This window comes from Lontra canadensis, unplaced genomic scaffold, assembly GCF_010015895.1.
Source record: "Lontra canadensis isolate GAN:19392208 unplaced genomic scaffold, GSC_riverotter_1.0 scaffold1, whole genome shotgun sequence".
NCBI classification, from domain to species: domain Eukaryota; kingdom Metazoa; phylum Chordata; class Mammalia; order Carnivora; family Mustelidae; genus Lontra; species Lontra canadensis.
Window position 1 is genome coordinate 48,540,825 of NW_022630995.1, and position 23,478 is coordinate 48,564,302.

General features: G+C 38.3%; 1 protein-coding gene across 2 annotated transcripts in view; it reads left to right on the forward strand.

Annotated features, from left to right (window-relative positions):
• The window catches only part of PPARGC1A (PPARG coactivator 1 alpha), a 639,925-nt gene that overhangs the window by 345,915 nt on the left and 270,532 nt on the right, over positions 1-23,478 (forward strand). The gene's annotated exons all lie outside the window — the stretch shown is intronic.

The following is a 23,478-nucleotide window of genomic DNA, read 5'->3' on the forward strand; positions in this document are numbered from 1 at the left end:
AACAAGTTGCAGGTGTATATCAAAGGAAACATGCAGATTTGGTTTGTGTGAGTACAAGTTCATTGTAATATAAAAATTTAATACAACACCTGTCATCAGACTTACTTTATGGTGTTATAGTAGCTTGGAATATGGTCTTGGTTTTAACCTATTTTAATGAGGTGACCATCTTTTAATGCAACTTGCATGCCTTTCTTATTTATGCTGAACTCATAATAGTTAGAAGCTCTGTGGTATGCAGAGAGTTCAAGCTAAAGGATTCATTTTGGTGTAGAGGCAGTTTTCATTAAAATATGCAAAGCAGTAATGTTTATATGTTACAATACCTATTTCAAATTAGCAAAATTATATGCTCCTGTCTCATAAGCTTCCAACTGAAATCCCTTCCTAAATCCTGTTGAATGGCTTTGATTACTCTTCTTCACATTACACATTACACACCTCTAATGCATACTTTTAAGCATCCACTGCATTGCTATTTAATTAGACAACAATATTGAAGAGCGATGCCAGAGCTTTTTTTTTTTTTCCCCTTAAATGACACTGCCTTATGGAAACAGAACATTTCCAAGCATGAAGCATTTCTTTTGGGTGGTGGTGGATGAAATGAAACTGTGATTTTCCGTTTTGTCTGTAGCAGAAAGTTTCACAGAAAAAAATGGTGATTCGGGAATTAGTTGATTTTCAACATCAATTATAAAAAATAATTCTCCCTTTTTATAAAAAGAAGGAAACTTTTCATAAAATTTCTCCTGCAGAGGAGAAATTTTAGAGAAATGTGGCACTGATATTGACAGGTATGTTCTGTTCTAAGCACTGTGATGTTAAGTAAGGAGCTTCCGAAAAAAACATCCTCCAGCCTGCCATGAAATTGGCGTCCTTCCACTTTGAGTGGGAGCATTATTTAGGAAGTAGGAAAGGATACAGAATGAATCTCTGCGTGCTACTTTGAGAATGTCATGTGGTGGGTCTCCAGGGGGTCTAAACAAATATTCAGATATTTTATGGTAGGTAGTCGTGACTTTAAGATTTTTGTCTTTTGTTTATGTGTTTTCCTTTAGAAAGTTAGCATTTTTATATATAGTCTCTGCCTCAAGGGAGGATTAAAGGAGAAAGGATGTGAGCAGATGACTCAGAGATCTCTGTAGACAAAATATTTAAATTAGAAACATGGAAGCCAAATGTTTATGTAAAAAAGCACATGTCCTATAATGTCAGCATCCCATGAACCTTTAGCTTAGTAATTTCTCAAAGGCAAATAATGAACATGCTCTCTTTGCTACTTGCTTCCAAAGATGTGATCTTGTATAGCTGGTCAACCCCTGTCATTTGATAACAGAAACGCTTCTATAGTGGAAGTGGTGCTTATAAAAAGGACATCGTAATGTCTGGTTTGGTCTCCCTGACTCAGTAATGCATGGCAGTGGATGGAAAAGATGTCAAATGTGTCAGCTTCAGCTTCACCTGCCTCCTTGCTTTGAGGACTACATCTGCCCCATGTTCCAGTCATCAGTATGGCCATGCCAGGTCCACATATGCACAAAGTTGGCCTACTTCTGCTGACAGTCAAGCTGTCCCCAAGGGAGGAAATGAAATATGATGGCACCAAATGCAAGAGCTTTGTGACAATGACTTCCTTTAGCCATCCATGGTAGTGATGAAGCTGTTTTTAAAATAAGTTGTGAGTGATGTTGAAGATTTACTTTAGCCAAATACTGCATTTCTTACTAAAAATGATCCAGTACTTTCCTATTTACCTACTATACCTACTATTTACCAGTTACAGTGTTAAGAGGTTTGTGTGTGTGTGTGTGTGCATGAATGCATACGTGTGTGTGTGTGTGTGTGTGTATGTATGTGGTTGTTTACATCTTTGTAAGACGCCTAGAGGTTTAGAAGATTGCCTCCATTTTAGGGATGAAGAAACGAAGACTCAAGGAGGTTATATAACCTGTCAAAAGCCATCCAGTGCTCAAGTTCAGGCCTGTTTGACTCCAGTGCCAATTCCACTTTTGTTGCTGTGTGATCTGAATTGAATTTTATCTCATTTTTTATCTCACGGAATAATAGTTTATGAGCAGCTGTGATGTGGGCAGGCAGGAAGCAAAAGGAAGAAAGGGAGAGAGCATGACAATTTTCTAATAGAATAATCAATCTCTGAATCATTAAGACTTTAATAAAATGTTTTTAATCGTTTATTTTTTTAACCCTTATTCTATACCAGGCATGAAGTTACACTTCTAATTCTTACTAGTACTCTGACAGAGAGATATTATTTGATCCTATTGCACAGGTGGGGAGACTGAGATTTAGTACTGTTAGGGAACATGCCCAGGGTCACACAGCTGCTAAGGTGCTGAAAAGAGATGTGGACCCACTGAGACTGGCCCTGAGGCCACTGCTCTTACACAAGTCCGCCTCTCAGAGTATATTTTTAAATTATATTTTGATCATACGTATTTTAACAGTCTCATCTCACAATGATGTGATGGGATTTGGTATTTGAGAAGTCCCCCTGATAGTTTTTTATTTTTGTTTTTGTTTTTGTGTTTGTGTTTTAAATTAAGAGTTGAACAAAAATGGCTTGCTCACTCACTTCTTCAGAATATATTTTAATTGGATGCTGTTTGCCTTAAATGCACCAGCTTACCCATGGAGGTGGAAATGAAGTAGATGCAATTTCTAGAATCAACTGTAAATCTGAAAATCCATTTAAGCATATAACCCATACTGGAAAACCAACAGCGGCTATGTCAAAGTTAATGCTCCTGCCTCTCATGGTCCAGCTATGGGACAGAGGTGGTGGTGGCTTACACCACCAGGTAACAATCTGACCACTGGCAAACTACTTAAGGAGCGACTTTGCTTCTTCGCTTGTAAAACGAGGGGATTATGCTTGAGTGAGGTCTTGAAAGAAAGGTGGGGGAAGGGGAGCATGGTGCTACTTTCTTGTTCTGGCAATTGACAGTTGAAAGACCTTATGGAGGGGCAAAGGACTTGTTTCTGAATAATATTGTATCTTAGGGTCATTTCCTTTAAAATAACCGATGTAATTGCGGTGTGTCCGTTTTGAGCTTGTCTGTCAATACTGCCTGTCTGTGCCTGTCTCCCCCACAAGAAGATAAATTTCTCAGGGCAGAGATGCATCTTTTTTGCCTCTGTGTCTCTGCACTTAGCACTGAGCCTGGCACAAACTCAACCCTGATTAATCTTGCCGAACTGTGGGAATTGCAAATGTGAGTTGGAAAAAAGCTGAGACATGATCTGGCCCTGATATTGCGCTTGAAGAACCAAGGCCCAGGGAGGCTGAGTGACTGCCCCAAGTTCCACAGTTGGTTAGTGAGGGGGAAGTGATTACTGCTCTGAGCTTTGGCTTTCTTTGGCAAAATTGGAGCTAGACCATTCTATCTGTGTCTATTTAGGTATCTTTATTTATTATAGTACCCCTATCTAGACAGGTGTTACACAATAAGCGTCAAGAATATGGGATCTAGGGCTAGTCTGCTGGGTTCTAAACTTGGGGTCATCATTTTCTAAGTATGTAAACTCTCTGTGCTTCAGTTTCATCCTCTATTCAACTGTAAAATGGAGGTAATTATCCTAGCTACCATATAGGATTGTTGTGAGGAGTAAATGTGTTAATTTATGGAAAGTGCTTTCCATATAAGTAATATTGTATTTTATACTAGAAGAGCACTTCAGTAAGTACTGTAAAGTGACCCGTTACACACACTATATGTGTCAGCTACTGTCTACCTATTGTCTATATAATGCTTTCAGCTACTCAATATTTCTTTGAATACCTACTATGTGCCAAGCATATCCACAGTTAAGTGGATGAGAAAGTAGCTAGAGGTAATGCCCTTAAATTTGAGGTCATGGTGGGATAAGTGCAGCAGGTCATTATAATTACAGAAGCACGATAAAATGCTTTGTATCATGGAAACACTGAAGAATAAGCTCATAGAGGAGGTAAATCTAGAGCCAATAAGGCTTTAAGCAAGACAAAGAACTGGGAAGATAATTCAGGGCTAGAGAGAACAGATCAGAGACAGGAAAGGGAGAGACTCTAAGGTGTGTGTTAAGCAGCCAGTTGTTCTGGGTTCTAGTGTTTCAGTGTGAGGCAGGAGTGGTGGAAGATGAGTCTAAAGAGGGAGAGAGTAGAGAGGTCCTGTGTGGTCAGACCAACTAGCTTCAAATGGCTGTGGGGAACTATGGATAGGTTTTAAGCAGAGTTATGACGTAAGGATCAATTTTTTTTTTTATTTTTTTAAAGAAAGATGATTCTGATTTCAGTGTGGATGATAAATTGAGGTATGGTAAGAGTAGAGACCAAAACCCCAGTGAAGAAGGTGCTTTACTATTTTAAGTAAGGGCTGGTTGGATCATGGAAACAAGATGGAGATGGAGGGGAAATTCAGAAATATATAGAAGATACCAACCTCAGGATTTGATGATTGACTGATGCACGGTGTGAGGATATGGGAAGAGTCAAATGGTCCCCAGGTTTTTCTTTAAGGTGTCTAAGGTGGATATGGGTGGCATTATTCAAAAAGAGATTACCAGACAGAAATGGTCTCTGGGCTCATGGTGGGGTGGATAATAACTAACAAAATGGTGGAGAAGAGTTATAATAAATATAAGTAATACTGTATTTTATACTAGGAAGATAAACAAAACCCAGTGAGGGCTCAGAAATCTCACAGAAGATAATAATATTAGGAATGTACTGATCAAGGGCTTACTTTGTGTGAAGAGCTGTTTAAGAATTCTCCTTATATTAACTCATAGAATCCTTATCATTGTGGCATTAGGGAGATATGAGTAGTATCTTCATTTTATAGATGAGGGAGTTTCAGAGAGGTTAGGAACACTTAATTAGTACATGGGGCCTGGGCCAAAGCAGACTGGATCCAGTCCTTTGTAAGGACATAATCCTTTGTAAGCACCAAAGGATTATGTCTATCCACATGGTGCAAGAGGGCAGGAATGATTTCACAGGGTAGATGGCATTTGAGCCAGGTTTTTAAGGAGGAGCATAATTTTAAAAAAATTTACTTAAATTCACTTTAGTTAACTTATACTGAGTTATTAGTTTCAGGGGTAGAATTTAGTTGTATATAACACCCAGTGCTCATTATATCAAGCATCCACCTTAATGCCCATCACCCAATCATCCCATCCTCCACTCACCTCTCCTCCAGCAACCCTAAGTTTGTTTCCTATAGTTAAGAATCTCTTATGGTTTGCCTCCCTCTCTGTTTGCACCTTACTTTATTTTTCCTTCCCTTCCCCTATATTAATCTACTCTGTTTCTTAAATCCCACATGAGTGAAATCATATATTTGTCTTCTTCTGACTAACTTATTTCACTTAGCATAATACTGTCTAGTTCCATCCATGTCATTGAAAATGGTGAGGTTTCATTCTTTTTGTTGGCTAAGTCATATTCCATTATAGATATATACCACATCTTCTTTATCCATTCATCTTTTGGTGGACATCTTCACTCTTTCCATATATTAGCTATTGTGGACACTGTATAAACACTGGGGGCCTAGTGCCACTTTGATTACTATGTTTGTATCCTTTGGACAAATACCCAATAGTGCACTTTCTGGGTTGTAGAGTAGTTCTATTTTTAACTGTGCGAGGAAAATTCATACTGTTTTCCAGAGTTGCTGCACCAGTTTGCATTACCACCAACAATGAAAGAGGGTTTCCCTTTCTCTACGTTCTCACCAACATCTGTTGATTCCTGTGTTAACTTTAGTCATTCTGTCTGGTGTGAGGTGATATCTCATTGCGGTTTTGATTTGTGTTTCCCTGACGCCAAATGATGTTGAACATTTTTTCATGCGTCTGTTGGCCATTTGTATGTTCTCTTTGGAAAAATGTTTGTTGATGTCTTCTGCCCATTTCTTGGCTGGATATTTTTTGGGGGGGTGTTGAGCTTGATAAGTTCTTTATAGATTTTGGACACTAGCTCTTTATGTGATAAGTCATTTGCAAATATCTTCTCCCATCCCACAGGTTGCTTTTTAGTTTTGTTAACTGTTTCCTTTGTTGTATAAAAGCTTTTTTATTCCGATGAAGTCCCAATAACTCATTTTTTGCTTTTGTTTCCCTTGCCTTTGGAGACATGTCTAATGGGAAATTGCTGTTTATCAGGTCAAAGAGTTTGCTGCCAGAATTCTCCTCTAAAATTTTGATGGATTCCTGACTCACATGTAGGTCTTTCATCCATTTTGAGTTTATTTTTGTGTCTGTTGTAAGAAAGTGGTCCCGTTTCATTCTTCTCTACATGACTGTCCAATTTTCCCAACACCATTTGTTGAAGAGACTATCTTTTTTTTTTTCCCTCATTGGATATTATTCCTCCTTTGTTGAAGATTAGTTGACCATAAAGTTGAGGGTCTGTTTCTAAGTCTCTCTTCTCTTCCATTGATCTATGTTTCTGTCTTTGTGCCAGTACCATACTGTCTTAATGATTACAGCTTTGTAATATAGCTTGAAGTCTGAGGAGGAACATAATTTTTGAGCAGTAAAAGCCTGAGTTAGTTAGAATCAGAATCCTGGCTCTCCTAAATCACTGATGGTGGATATGCCCTACATGAGGCAGACAGAACAGTCTCTTATACTTGTCTCTCTCTGAGTTCAGCAGGTCTCCTAAGGTTGTTGGACTAGCTGAGTTCCTCAAGGTGGGACAGGCCAACTACATTGCTCTGAAAAAGGTTGCACACAGTGAAAGAGACTTCTAATAAGTCTTTTCCAGTACTCAGCAGGTCTGTGCCCAATAGGCTATGATGTATGGGAAATGGTAGGCCTGGAAGCTGGAGGTCTAAGGAAGATCTACTTGTGCTAGATGTGTGGCCTTAGACAAGTCCCTCATCTTTCTGAGCTGTTTTCTTCTTTGTAAGATGGGGAGCAAAATATCTACCTCCCAGGTAAAAATTCAGTGAAACACTGTGTGTTTGAAAGAAGTTCATCTGCTGTAAAACATCAAATAAGTGTAAGATTTTATCTCTATTAAGTGAAAATAAAGCAGAATCGTGTTATTGAAATAATGTCAAATACAGAAATAATTTTGTGTACTCTCTCCCTCTTCCAATTCCCTTCCAATTCCATTACTATTTGTGTTTTGGTTTCTATGTAGGAAAGAAAAATAAGTAGGTTTGATGGTGTTTTCTGTTCTCAGGAAAGGATTCATTTTTTTAATGTTTGAAGCACCTTACATTGGGATCAATGGAATAGTAACTCACATTTTGAGTTTACTTCTTGTTTAGAGAAGTCTGCTTCAAGATACCAAAGCAATCTATCAGATGATTAAATGGTGATGTTGTGTCAAAGTCAGCACCTGAGGATGTGGACTGACCAGTTTTGACTTTATGTCAAAGGTGTGATGGACTTAGCAAGAAACCTTTGAATGTAGAACATGGAAGAGTTTAGGTTAATTAGAACACAAGTTCCTTTTCTTCTTCATTGTTACATATCTGACACAATGGTATGTTTAAGAAGACTCCTTTCCTTGCTGGTTCCAGTTCCTTGCTGGTTCCATAGCACATGCTATGCTCTTCATTCTGAGCAGAAGCAAGTCCAAAGGCTGAAGATAGATAACCTTATAGAGCTTCTCTCCATAGCTTATTCTTAGGTCTAACAAACAATTCTTAGGTTAAGGAAATTCTTCCTTGTGGTGGATTTAAATGGCACCCTTTGCAGCTTAGGACCAGTTCTGCTTCTTCATCCTCCCTGGAGGTGGAGAAAAACAGCTCAGTCACTGTCCTCAGGAATCAGCCTTCCTGGCCTTGAATATAATTATGAAAGCAGCCCTCAGCTTATGCTTCTCATGGCTAAGCAACCTAAATCCTTAGGTATAATTCTTCATTTCCATCTTCTTGAGTTTCTCTGAACATTCTCCAAGTCTGCTCATTACCCTTAACTTCTATAGCCTAGAAATTTTCAAGAGAATCCAGCTAGGGGTAACCAGTAGTGATCATCTGCTCATTCATTTAGTGAGCTAAAACACATTTATTGAGCTCCACATTTTAAATACTAGACCTCTGGGCAAAGCACTGAGGGTACAGAGATAAGTAAAAACAGCATAATATAGCACTTAAGAGCTAGGTTCATATCATGGATCACTGCTTACCAGCTGTATGACCTTGGGCATGTTGTTTAAACTCTATGTCTCAGTTCCCTCATGGGCAAGATGAGATAATGGTGGTATCTATCTCATAAGGTTGTTGTGAGGATTAAATAGATAAATACATGCAATATACTTGGAATAGTGGTTGACACATAGTTATGGCCATGTAACTGTTGGTTATACAAAATAAAAATTAAATAAGATGCAGACCCTGCCCTCGAGCTATACCCATTCTAGTTGAAAGGATAAACTAATAAATAAGCATCTAATTGCAATTTGGTATGTTCAGCACTTTAGCAACATGTGGGATGGAAGTTCAGAGGACCGAAAGGAATTATGTCTCAGGGCATCAGGAATGGCTTCATGGTTCAAGGAAGGTAAACTGTTTGATATACTTCTTAAATTCACATATCATTGACTTATAGGCTGAGAGAGACCTTGGGATGACATCTCATTGTTCACTTTCACCTTGCAGATCGCTGAGTTGGATCTTAGGGGAAGAGTAAGGGATTTCTAGGTGGTGAAGAGGATGAAAAGGCATTCTAGTCATACAGAGCCTTGTGAACAAAGAACTGAAAGAGTAAATGTTGGTACATGTTTGAAAAACGATGAGTGGCTAGTTGTGTCATGGGCATGGTGGGAAATGAGGCTGGGAAGAGGGTCTTCCATCTGGGTGACATTAGATTGTGAATGGGGTTGGAGGCCTTTTATCTTTATCCTTATCCTTAACCTAACCCATGCTCAGGAAGCTGTATTTTAAAAAAAGCTATAGATCAGTCAGGGAGGCTGCCAAAACACTCCATGCTTCTCTTCTAGTAGTTTTCTTACTCTGTCTTGGATCAGAGTTATGTGTCAGTCCCTGGAGGCCAGAATCTGAATCTTACTCATTTTCTTTTTTCTCTCAGGGCCTAGCATAGTACCAGGCATGGAGCAGGCTTAAGTCATGTGTGTTGAAATGAAGTTTGCTGTGTATTACCAGTGCCCTCATCTGCCTAGTCTAGGATAGCCAATTGTATTTTTGCATGAATGAACAAATGCAAATAAATGAATCCAGAGATTTTACAGTTTTCAAATTTGACTCAATTTCAAGCACCTCTTGGGAAAAGAATAGTTTGTGTAAAAACCCCAAAACCAATACGAGAAACAAATCCTCCCTGTGGTGTTTTTGCCTTTTACATTCAGCTTCTTGTACTCCTGTATGTCATGTTCCTGGGCTGATTATTCTGATTGGGGCCTGGTGAACCTGTGGTGAATTTAAGATTTATATTTTTCCCTTCTTGAACTCCTTCTTGAGCAGCGACTTACACAGGTTACAGTGTTCACTGATCATCGATAAAGAACATTGACAATGCAGAGGGCAGATTTTAAAAGAAGGTTGGGGGGAAAAGGCAGGTCTTGAGCATCAAAAGAGACAAATATGTTTTACATCAAGTTCCCCTGTTGAAAAAAAAATGTCAAAAGAAGTGAGAAATACTCAGTTGTAGCAGCTGGTTGAATGCAGTGATTCTCTCACTTAGGGCGCAAAAACCGCAATTTTCTATCTAATTCACTACTCAATCATTCCATGGCCCCTGTCTCAAGCTCAATTTAAGCTCAGTCCCCAGTACACAGAGCCCCTGTACAGTGTATAAAGAAATGACTAGCTGAAGGGACTGAGGGGAAGAAGGAGCCATGTGGTAACCCAGGGCTTGAGTTACCAAGTGGTCCTGGGATCACATGGCATCTCTCTCCAAGGGCTCTCAGAAAGTCCATGTAAAATAGGTCATTTCTCCTTTAGCCTTTACATTCGATTATCACTGACTGATAGGATAATATGATCAGACATAACCTGATGGTTCTGTTCAAGGGCTCACCACATGTATTGGGGAAACAGACAAATTTACTGGAGACTTGGGGGTAGTGCCTGGATTGAAAGTTTGATGCCTCAAGGGCTTTGAACTGAAATGGAAACGGGCTGGCTCTGCAGAACTCTATTACTGTTGATGACTATTTGTCTTTTTCAGAGGAGTTAGGGTGAGCAATAAATATGACTGCTCTTTAGGGAGAGCGTCCTAGAAATGGTTAGATCTTTCCTTACATATCAATTGCATTTCAGTTTTCAAAGACACTTTTCCATTTATACTCCTTTTTCAATCTCCCTAGAAGCCCTATGAAGGAAATGGCAGCAAGATTATTATTACCAACTGTCAAATGAATAAACTGAGGGCTGATAGGTTAAGAGCCTTGCCAAACAGGACCAAGACTAGAACCTGAGTATGAAGTGCAATCCTGTGCTTGTGCATGCAGATCAAGCTGCCTCTCTGGTCACCGGTCAAGGGTGTGCTTTCCTGAAGCTTGTAAAAAATTGCATTCTTAAATTAATACCTAATTAGACCCAATCAATTGTCCCTCTCCTAAAAAAGTGTGACATTTAAAGCTAAAAACTTTTATGTAACTGTTTCTGAGGAAGAGCTTCACTCCCTAACACCAACAATGAAATTGTCTGGTGAAAAAGCAAGATGTTCATGTTTCTCCATGCTGATCATAATGCTTCCGGCATGGGCTTCGTGCAGTGGTGGGAGTCCAGCAGGGCTATTACACAGTCAGTAATCCAGGGTATGCTGCAGAAATACATAATTTTGCGTAACACTCTAAGACACTTTATTTTCAGCATTGCTGCTTCTTGCCAAGATGTGACTTAAATAGCATGAATCACCTCCACCCCACCTTTTGGTTGAAGCGATGTTTCAGTGAATCAAAGACCTGAATTAATGAGACCAAAATATTTTCTTGATAAATTTTTGGAAATTGAAATGACCAAGAGGTCACATGACCCAGCTTTGTTATTTGTGTGGGAATAATAATAACCTCTTAGATGCCTCAGTCTTTAAAATATGTTCTTTTCCTTAGTAATTGATCTTGGTGTTCACACTTGGCTTGAGGAACTATGGAGAAGCATCCTATGCTCTACTTTTCTTGCATCATTAATGTACTCTTCATGTGTGTGTTTCATTTGCCTAGAGTCAGGGTACTCTTTCTCTCCCATCTCCTTTCTCAACCGAAAACACAATACATTTTTTAAAAAATCCTTATCAACTCACACTTACTTAACATTCTAGAATGTAATATTAGTTATATTATTTATAAGCTTGAGCTCTGAAGTCAAACCAATGTGAGGTTGAATCCTGCTTTGCTATTGACTACTTGGATAACCTTGGATATATTTCTGCTGTAGAGCCTCCATTTCATCACCTTTAAAATGGGGTTACAATAGTAACTTTTTTTCTACAGTAATTATGAAAGTTAAAGGAAATAAGCTACCTAAATCCCTTGGCCAAGCAATTACCATATCAAAAGCACTGAGTAAAACTTAGCAATTATTACTTTTATTATAAAGATATTTCTGTTTAGACCAGAATCATGATAATTCTGTTCATGATCCCATTCATGCCAACCTACTTAGAAGTGAAATATAGAAAGAGATGATCAAAAGTTATATTATCAGTTAAAATTATTGTTTATATAGTAAAGGAAAGATATTTAGAAAAATTTAAAAAACTGTTAGAAAAAATGAGAATTGAGTTAGTTGATTCCATATTAAATGAATATACAAAAATTAACAACTTTATGGCATAGTGGTGATAACCAGTTAGAAAATACAAAGGTAAAAATCATTCAGTGTAGTATTAAAATATAAGCAATCTAAGAATAAACTTACTGAGTGATAATGCACATTCTGTATGGAGAAAACAATAAAACCAACAGAAGACATAAAAGAAAACTTGAATGTATGAAAAAAAGTGTCATGTTCCTAGAAAGGAGCAATCAATACTCTCAACACTTTCATTCTTTTTTTTTTTTAAAGATTTTATTTATTTATTTGATAGACAGAGATCACAAGTAGGCAGAGAGGCAGGCAGAGAGAGAGAGGAGGAAACAGGCTCCCTGCCGAGCAGAGAGCCTGATGCAGGGCTCGATCCCAGGACCCTGGGACCATGGCCCAAGTTGAAGGCAGAGGCTTTAACCTACTGAGCCACCCAGGTGCCCCAACACTTTCATTCTTTGAAAATGAACGTACATATTCAATGTAATTTTAATCAAAATAATATTGTTGCTATTGTTTTCTGGAAACTTGACCAAATGTTCTAAAGTTTATCTTGAACAATAAATAGAATGAAAGAGTTAAAAACTATTTAGGAAGACAAGTAGTAAAGCAGGCTTTTCTCAAGAAGATATTGTAATGTACTATACAGTTATGGTAATTAAAACAGGATGTTCTGGAGGAAGAATCAACAGACAAATGGGGTTAAAATAAACCAGAAACAGACTCTAGTAAAAGTAAGAGTTTAGGATGAGGATGTGGTCAAAGTTACACTACCTAATAGTTGAGGACCTCACAATTATGCAGTAAATGACATTGAATCACCTGATTGGGAGAAAATTTTACAAATTAAATTCCACAGAGAAAGAGTAAAGTGTAAAAAATCCCAAACATATAAATGAAAGAAGAAAATGTAAGGAAATATTTACCTAATCTTGGAATGAGAAAGCTTTCTAAGCATAAAGGAAAAGGTGATAATTTTGCTTATGTAAAAATTTAAAAATTCTCCATCAGAGGTGTAATAAACAAACAAAACCTTAACAAATAATAAAGTAAAAAAAAAAACCTGGCCTAAAAACTTGATTTCTTAACAAATTGAAAGTTCACACAAATAAGAAATAACTTAATATTCCACTAGAAAAAAATGAATTTCGTCCATAAGCAATTAATAGGGACACATGTTATCATGGAAAAAACTATAGTTTTTCGGCATAGAAATCCAAATCAAACAATAATGAAACACAAGGGGTAAAGATTTTGAGAAGTAGTCATGTTGGTGATGATGTTGGTGATGATGTGATGAATCCTATGCAGCTATTGCCTCTATCTTTTTAGGAGAAGGTATAAATTATTATTTACTTTCTGAAAATTAACTAGATAACATGTATTAATAGCTTAAAAGTTTTAAAACTTGATTTAATATGATTTTAGAACTAGGTCTTAAGGATTATCAGAGAAAAATATAAAACTTTGTAGGGGCACCTGGGTGGCTCAGTCAGTTAAGTAGCTGCCTTTTGGCTCAGATCATGATCCCAGAGCCCTGGGATCTAGCACCACATCTGTCTTCTTGCTCAGTGGGGAGCCTGCTTCTCCCTGTCCCTCTGCCTGCTGCTGCCCTTGTATGTGCTCTCTCTCTCGTGATCTCTCTTTCCCTGTGTAATAAATAAATAAAATCTTAAAAAAACTTCTTTTAAAAAGATTTTTAATTTGACATTGTTTGTAAAAAAGTTTGACTCATCATAAATTTCCAATTATAGGCTAATGGTTAGATGTACTATGATACAGCCATCAAAAATGGTGTTTTCAATATTTAATGTGGGAGAGAATACTTTTGATATAATGTTAAGTGAAAATAATGGAAACTGTACTTTAGATTAACTAGGGAACCTGAAAACCAACAAAAGACAGGTAAGACATCAAAAAAGTTTAAAAAAGTTTAAAACCCATAGGGCAAAAAGAATGATAGAGGAGATAACATTGGTGAAGAAATGTCAACTACACTGTGAAAACTCAAAAGAGAATAAACAAATGGTAACTGACTTGGCACAGCATTAAAATAATAGTGCAGCTTGTAAGGGAAGGAATCAACAAAAAGCAGATTGTTTTGCACTGCCAGATTCAGGAAATGCTTAGGAACTGGATGTGGCAGGTATCTTAGAAGGTGAGGGTATGGAATGGAATAGAGAATAGGTGAGCAAGTGGAAAGTATACAGAAAAAAGGCAGAGAGACCAGGTCCCTTCTCTCAGAAGACCAATGCAGAAATAGTTCACACCTAACAAAGTTGAGCCAGGAAAGATCTGGATTTCAAATACCATGGAGGAACTGGTAATATACAATGATGAAAATAAGGAGATTTTAAGTGAAAGTTTGCATGCTGAGCATTAAGACCCCAGTTCTCTCATCTTCTCCAAAGTGTTGGCAACTTGCCATATTGTTTGTCAGAGAGGAGAGCAAAGGAGTCCTCTCTGGGGAATGAAAAAAGTCCAGGGGTCAGCCCAATAGAAAAGGCCTCCTATGAAAAGTTGAACTCTTATCCATGTCACACTGGCATGGCAGTAAAGCCCACCACTTGTAACTCCTTCCCATAGTCCTGGAACTTCCAGTCAGCCTTGTATGGTTTACTCTTAAATGGAGCAGATGACCAGATATTATTGGAAGACCTCTAATATGAAAGAAAGAGACTAAAAGAAAACAAAAAATACTAGGAATAAATTAAAACAATGCAGAACAGAAAAAAAAGCACATTAAAAAAACCTCTAATTTATTTTGGGAAGTAATACAATATATTGCATTCATGATACAACAGTGGACAACTGTGGGAAGAAACATTCAGAAAACCAGAATGGGCTCTTGGAAATTAAAAATACAAAAGGTGAAATTAAACTGAAGGGTTGGAAAACATATTTGAGAAAAATCCCTGAGGAATTAGGTAAAAAAGACAGAAAATAGGAAGGAAAAAAAAAAAAAAAAGAAAATTTGAGCAACCTAGGAAGCCCAACATCCAAATAATAAGACTTTCCAAAAGAAATGTCAGATAAATTGAAAGATATAAGTTTACAGATAGAAGGGTCTACTCCCTTAATTCCAGAATAATGAGTGAAACACACACAAACATAGATACACACACATACACTTGAACACATCACTGAAATATTTCAGAACATTTGTAATAAACTTATTGAATGATTCCAGGGGGAAGAAGGCTGTACGCAAAGGATTGAGAATCAAGTTAGGAAATACCACTTGTACCTAGAAGAGATTATTATATTCAAACGTTAACAGATTCTCAACCTAGAAGTCAATATTCTTTTGCTGCCTCTCATTGACATGGGAATAAAAATAGTAGGCCTCTCATAGGATCAAATAGGATGATGAATGTATAGTTGATAAAGTTTTGGAGCAGAGTAACATATATTCAGATTATGAGGTCTTCACAAATTCTCAGAAAGTCACTAAAGAATGTGCTCCAGAAAAATAAGAGAGTAAACAAAGAAAGAAGGTATGCGTTCCAGGAAATAAGAAGTCCAAACCCAATGAGAGGCAACACATATTCCTGACATGATGGAGAAAGAGAGCTCTAGGATGTCAGCTATGATGCATGCCTGAAGAAAAGCAAGCCCAAATCACAGCACAAACATTAAGAACTCCCAGAGGGATGTTTCTTGGGAAAAAGGGAGGTGCACAGTTGTCTGATGTGAACATATTAGAGGTATTTTTCAGCTTTATTGAACATATTGAGAGGTATTTTTCAGCTCTGACATAGAGTTTGTCATTGAATAAAAAATAAAGTAAATAAAAGATTAAGACAATTTTTTTGAGTTCCAAGGAAAACAAAAAAAGTATGTATGAAAGAAAATATAAAATAATTATGAGATACTATATAGCTCTTCTGTGAACAAAACTTAAGTAATTATAGTATCAGAAACATTATTTAATGAAAACTTTGAAATAACTCTATTTGGAAGAATGAAGGGAGGGGACATGCATGTGAGAAAGTAGGAGTGGTGTAAGACCTCATCCTCCCCTTCCATATCTGCAAGTCAATAGATAAGATCTGATGCAACAATGTGGTTAGACGGAGTATTAAAATTTTCAAGAAAGGAAATGAATCTGGTGTTCGATAATTTGTTCAAGGTTTCACAACAAGCTCGTGGTAGAGCCAGACTAGAATCTAGTTGCCTGATCTGCCAGGGCTGGTGCTGAACTATGGTAGAAAGATCTGTCAGAAAAGTATCTTCTGCTTTTTCTTAGCTTTTCCTACACCTCCAGGTTAGAAGACTCAATAGAAGTTTCTCTCCGAAATTTCATATTGAATTAAAATAGGTAAACAGTGATTTTTATTATGTGTTCCATGTGAGTTTCATTCTAAGAGGCAGAAATTGTGCTGTTGAGGAAACTATTTTGTAAGAAGAGGAAGAATTTATATATAAATAGTGATTCAAGTTGGCTGGCTTTGTTGTTACTCTGGGTCTGCATATGAGGACTGATTCATCCACTGATGTGTTGTCTGATCTTGGGTGAACTGCTTCACCTGTCCAAGCTTTGGTCTTCTTATCAGCTAAATGGGAATAAAAATAGTAGGCATCTCATAGGATTAAATCCAATGATGAATTTGAAGGGATGTACATAGTGCTTTGTTCATGGAAGAGCTTAAGACCTATTAATGGTTGTGGCAGCAGTGGAAGCATGTTTTAGGGTAAAGAGCAGGGGGAGGAGTTGAAACCCATAACCCACCATAAATATTGTACCTTCTGAACATATTGTTAATGTAAACATTACATTACATGACTGTTGGGACCTATGACATAAAAATGTGAGAGGGACATGGAGATATGTAGTGAAACTAGTCAAGATGGTGTGGTGCCAATTTTAGATCTAATACATTACTTGGCAACCATTAGTATGGGTTAAAACTGGCCCTGCCTCTGACAGGGGTATTTAACAACTGAAGATTTCAAGAACTAGTAGTTCTACTAGTAGTAGTAGTGATATATTACAAGGTTTGTTATCTTTCCAGTTATCCAGAGTGTTTCATAGGACATCTCAGAATACAAAAGTAGGTTCAAGAATTATTAGAAAATTCCATGGGTGACAGCTCTGAGAAGTTGTTAAGCAAAAGTGAGATGCTTGGCCTTAATCCCTGCCTTTAGAGGTGGCCCTGATGGAGACACCTGTTAATCACACACTTTTTACAAGGAAGCAGAATGGACCACTATGTTGCTTGGTCTGCAGTGTGAAGCCCATTTGGCAATTTTCTTGTTTTTAAGAAACACAACAGTTGCCGTACAAGGTATTTTCAAAACATAATGTATTTATTGTTTGATGACAAGCTCTGTTCTCTGATATATGAGGTGGAGATGGGCTCCTGTAAACCTAAAAGTTTCTGCAGACTGGGGAATGTTTGTCTTCCCCTCTATGGAAATGCTGCATTTCTCTCTCACTGGGGACTGCTACTTGGCTTCTGGGACTTGAAGGGAAGAGAAAAAAGCTAACATCTGTGAGGGGTACCTGGGGGGGGTCTTCCTTCCTTCTGCTTTCAGGGGAAACACTCTTGGCCATTTAGGGAATGTGGGAGCTTCCCATTCATAGTACTGTGTTCGTGCTTCTGGTTCACATATTTGGACAACTATTAGGGCACTGGACAAATATTTTCAGTCAGTGAGAGTTACCCCAGAGAGAACACTTCATCCAAATTTCAGAGAATTCTGTGAAGGAATGAAACCTGATCTCATAGGAGGAAGATTCAAGGATGTAAGGAAGGAAAAGGGTCATGTGGAAGATAGGGTGTCCGTGGAGAAAGGTAGTAAAGAGAAGGAAACTCTAGGGAGAAGGAAGCTTAGCTAATATGCTGCCCACATGATAGCTTACCTTTCATTCTCACCGCCAACCTGCAGCTATAAATCTGTAATTATTACCATTCACAGATGAGGAAATGGAAAGATGGAGAGGTGGGTTCTCTATAGGGCGATTAAGCTCCCACAGGTAGCAGCAGGCAGTGTCTTCTCAGGGCTCTCTGGCCCCAAAGGCTATTGAATTCCTTACTCCATGAGAGAAGAAAATAAATTCCTTTCTCTTCCAGATATCTCCCAATTACTAGAAATCCTCTGTACTGGCATCCTCCTAACCAGTGTTTGTTGGGCCAATCCCTTGTTCTTTCCTGTAAGGATCTGCTTCTATGGAAGCCTCCATCTAGGCAAGAAGGAGGATATGGGCATCTCCATTTTTCTCTTTGGGTGTGGTGCTGGATTCCTGCTGGAGCCAGCCACCAAAGGGTCTGAGGACATCACAGCTCTTCCCTGCTCTCTCTCCTGCACCCCAACAGAGCCACAGTCTCCAAATCGAGACCCACAATTGGCCAGCAATTCCTCCTGATTGCCGATGAAGAGAGGCCAGTTGAGTGCTTATCAGTACAGTGAAGAGCCCAAATGCTGGCTCTACCTCTTAGAACCTGTGAAAACTTGACAATTACTCAACCTCTTTGTGTTGCCCCCAGTGTTTTCCCATCTGTAAAATGCTGACAATAACAGTAGCTGCCTCGTTGGGCTATTGCGTGGAATAAGAAAATCACATCATCACCAGCATCATCATCCTCTCACTGCTATCCCCTACTATGTACCCTGCACATAGTAGGTACTCAGGACATGTTGGCTCTTTTCTCCTGAGATTGGTTTCACCTGCTGAAAGTTTGGATTTGTGAGAATAAGGGTAATGGAAGGGAGAGGTCAGAGTTTAAGAGAAGGAAAGGCAGAAATAAGAACAATGCTTGTGAGCCTAAGCTCCCTCCAGGCTTGATGTTCCCTTGATTCCTGTGAGAATTCTACCCATCTCCCTCACACATAAAGACACACATGTACATATACATACACATGCCTTTCCGTTTTTGTTATGGATAAAGTCTACCATTCACCAGAATACCCTGGAATCTGTTTCTTCAAAAACCTGGAAGTTTTCTGGATTGCCTTTCTGTACTGAATGAAAGAAGACATCAGGGAACATTTTAAAAGATACCTGGACCTCCATGCTTGCAGCTTTTTTCCATACATCTCTTCCGTGCACCTGTAGCTGGACTTAAATTTGTGGCTCAATGCAAATCAGTCGTTGGGACTCTGAGTGCTTTAGGGAACTTCCACCCTGTGACTTTTCTTTAGCAAGTCTCCCTTGAATCTGTGATACCCTGTGTGGCTGTGTGGTACCAATTTCTACCTGGTTTTGTCCACCTGGTCCCAATGGGCCCTTCTAGGAGTCACTGAATGGTTCCACGTCTCTGAGCCAGGCTGAGTCATCCTCAGCCTTATAAAAGCAGACTCTTTCAGGCAGTCATGGTTCAAAACGTTCAGGCTGCTTGAGGGTGCCTGGAGAGGTCTGCATGTGCATTTCGTGAAGGGTTGTTTAGAAATCTTTGATCATGGGTGCACAGAGCCTGGAGTCACCACTGAAAGGATGTCAGTGTCCTGGGGAAAATGGCTAAACCAGTAAGAATCATGTTTCTCTTTGTGTGTGTGTGTGTGTGTGTTTGAATTCCTAATTTTCAGATTTATAAGAGCAAGTAATTATATCACCAATTAAATTAGTGGAAAAATTCTATAAAACTAAAGAAACACTATTGTTGTTGAATAATATATGCACATAAAACTGGAACAATTCACAAATGCAGAATTCTAATGTTATATTAGATGGTGGGAATTGCAAAGCCTGCATTCCTATTTCCGTTACAGCTCTGTTTCCTTTCAGCTGGAGGAAATGTTTCCCTTAACAAAAACCTCTAATGCTTTATTTTAGCCTAGAGGGATAAATCTCATACAAGATCTGTTTTAAATGATATTTTGAGGTTTTAGAGAAATAAAAGATTTTTATTTTAATCTCATTAATTTTTTTTTTTTCTGGGAGGACTTAAACATAAATGAACTTGAAAGCTGAAACTTTCCACCTGCCTGGTTCCCAATGAGGAGTCTGCTTATGAGCTGAGAATTGTTCATAGAGAAAATGAGAGAATAGAGAGAAGACAGAAGTATGGTATCTGGCATTGGATGACAATTTAGGATCATTCAGCCCCACGTGGTCCTCTCAGTGACCCTTGAAAAATGCATATAAAATCAATGAACATGTCTAAAATTCAGTAATAGATCTAGATCTGTCAATCAAGATATCAATTGGACATAATCGAAAGCCCCCTCTAACTTCAGTTAAAGGTTTTAAAAATCAAAATGATATGTTCTTATGATAGTTCCTTTAAAAAGTCAAATGGTTCAAAGGGACTTTTAATGAAAACCAATTGGCCCACTTCTCCTCGCTTGGAGTCCTATTCCTTAAGGGCAGATACTATTACCCCTTGCAGTTTCCCAGGCCAAAACAAAACAAAACTAAAATTTATATACTTTGACCAAATACTGCCATTTAATTCTTCCAGTTGTCATATGATGCAGAATAACTAATTAGATGAGTGAGCTATCTTTGGAGAATTGGAGTATGTGAGGATGGAAAAGCGCCTCATGATCTAAACTAGCTCAACCTAATTGTAAATGAAGAAAGTCGAGAGAGGCACTGTGACTTGTCCAAGGTCACACAGTTAGTTTATGACACTCTACAAAATAAAACTCGGGTCTGATACTCTTTCCCCTCTATCATACTGCTGCTCAGGATGTGTTTTGACACAATTCAGGCACCTCCTCAATAGGGTTATGATAAATCAGATCTCTTCTTTAGATAGGTAGATGATTTTAAAATGCTAGTTAATGTGAATGCAATGGCAATGATGCATTTGTTACTTAGAGAATCCTGCAGATTATAACATGCCTGTAAAAAATCACAATGTACCCATAAAACTGACCCAGTTTGGCAGGAAAAAAAGAAATAGGTAAATTGGAACAGGAAAAATAAAGCATTATTGGTAGAGAATTATGTAACATTAGAAAGTATAATTGATAGGAGCTTTCCAATGTTAATATTGGGTTCTAATAACGTCTTTCCATACTTGATGTTTCCTTCAGTTTCTCATTAAGTGTGGAAACAGAGTACTGACGGTTGAGGAATTATGGAAGATAATGTAATAGCAATATAGCAGAACTCTGACAATATAAAGACTGAGGAAATAAAAAGTAGAATTTGTATTGTATGTATGTATGTGTGTGTGTGTGTGTGGTAGGGGGAGCTGTGTATGCACATGGAGATGATGATGTAAATCAGAGGCAAGAATGTTCTGGAATTCTAGGGAACATCTTTAATAGAGATTGACACATCTGAAATCTAGTCTTAAGGTCAGAAGGAGTTTGACCAGGGAGCACCAAGACCAGTTAGGTCAGTTTCACAAACTGAAAGAAAACATAATTGGCCTAGACACAAAGGTTGGCAAAATTATTCCTGTAGAAGACCAGAGGGTAAATGTTTTGGGCTTTGTCAGCCATAAGGTCTCTGTTGCAATTATTCAACTCTGCTGTGGGAGCACAAAAGTGACCACTGACATGTAAACAAATGCTCATAGCTGTTGTCTAAGGAAACCTTATTTATGGTTACAGAAACTTGAATTTTATATCCATTTCATATGTCACAGAAAATTATTCTTCTTTCAATATTGTTTTCAACCACTTAAATATAGGAAAAACATGCTTTGTGCATGGGATGCGTAGTACCAGGCGGACAGCTGGATTTGGCCCACAGGTCATAGTTTGCTCACTACTGGGCTAGCCAAACAAAGGGTTAGGATCTATTACTTAAGAAATGATTCTGCTGATGGAGCACCTGGGTGGCTCAGTGGGTTAAAGCCTCTGCCTTCAGCTCTGGTCATGATGCCAGGGTCTGTGATCGAGCCCCATATTGGGCTCTCTGCTTAGCAGGGAGCCTGCTCCCCTTCCTCTCTCTGCCTGCCTCTCTGCCTACTTGTGGTCTCTGTCAAATAAATAAATAAATAAAATCTTAAAAAAAAATGATTCTGCTGTCCCAGCAAACAAGTGGCAGAAGGGAACTGCTCCTCTTCTTTCTCCCTAATTTTGTGGTTTCCAGAATCTAAGTACTCTCTGTTTTGCTTTGTTTTCCATAGACCAGCGGTCTTGACAGAAGACAGAGTAAGGTCTGTGTGTGATCTTTTCACTCTAATAGCCCATTTCCTGATCCACAAAGCACTCCAGTGGATAAAACAAAGAGGGTTCTTTACTGTGTTGTACGGACCATTTGCTGAACAGGTTTGCCATCATGCCAAAGGTATAGCACTTCTAAAGATTTTTGCTCTTCTGAAGTACATTCTGCATTCAGATAGCTCTGTGTAGGGTGCTTACTAGTGGGGAAACCCTGCCTCCTGTACTTTGGGTTTTGACTTCCTCCATACATCAGAGGGCCTCTACTTTTCCAGCAAACCCCAGAAGTGCACTCAGTGAAGAGTGTCGGGTACATTCCCCACTGGCCACTGACATCCCTCACTTGTACTTAGTCTAATTTACATTTCAAATCCCTATGTTTTTGTTTGATTGCTGGCCCTTTTTGTGACAGTAGTACCATATACTAATGCCTTCAAGGGACAAGTTTCTTCCTTATAAAAACTCTGACTCAGATGGCAAAGTGAACTCAGGGAAGTCACACAGGTAGATAGTGGTGGAACTATGGCTTGAAGACAAACCAGACTCCAGGTGCATCATTCCTTCTCTTCAGTCATTCAGCTTACCTCTGGTTTAGAGCTTATAGGGCTTGGGATCTAAACTCACTTGTGAACTTTCATTTGATGACGTCAATTGTTCTTAAATTTATTGCTAGTGGAGAGTGTTTATGCATTTTATTAATGTGTTTGCTTCCTCCTAAGCAAAAGTCATTGACTTGAATGTAGGAGGGCATCTTATGCGTTAGAGAGTAAAAAATGAATAACCACATTCAAATATGTTGAGCAATTAGCTCCTTTTCTTCTGCTGACCTGGGGATTATTGCCTTTGGGCATTGAAAAAAATAGATACTTAAAGAAGCAAGAGAATTTAAATAAAAGATTAGAACCTAACTTGAAAATTAAGTTCCTCAGAATCTCTAGGATGAATAAAGATATGTACAAATTCCTTCTACCTGAACTGACTTATAAATTACTTGATTTCCTTCCTAAGATGTATTTATTCCACAGGTGGATGCTGATAGTATTTCCTTATTCTTTATTTTGCCAACCTGTTTGGAAAACCTACACCCTTAGAAATGTCTTGGCAAATTACTGGGGAAGATGAGATATGATTATTGGCTTAAGAAACATGCAAGGTTGCTGGAAAAAAAAACAAGAAAGCTTGGAAAAATCCAATTATAATACAAAACTATATGACCAAGGCCAACATGAAACACAGATGTGTTAAATTGGAAGGGATTTCAAAGAAGGAACATGTCAATGTAGACTCAATGTCTAGAAAAGACTTCATGAAAAAGCACAGGTTTGACTTAAGCCCCAGGAATGGATAGGGTTGGAATAGACAGAGGAAATCAATATTTCTTGAGTGTGTACTGTGCTGGGCACTGAAGTTAGTCTTTTAATCTTTACCAAACATCAGTACTACTATATCCACTCTGAAATTGAGGAAACCAAGGCACCCAAGAGAAGTAGGATAGCTCAGTGGTTAAGATTTCCTGGGGTTGGCTCTAGGCCTGACCATTAACTAGCCATGTGGTCACATGCAAGACATGGAACCTTTTTTTCTGTAGTTTCTTTCTTTGAAAAATGGAGATCAGAGGATATGAGAGCTACTTGGCTGCTACATCTTTCACCTCTTTGGTCACCAGGTTTGGTTCAGTTAATCT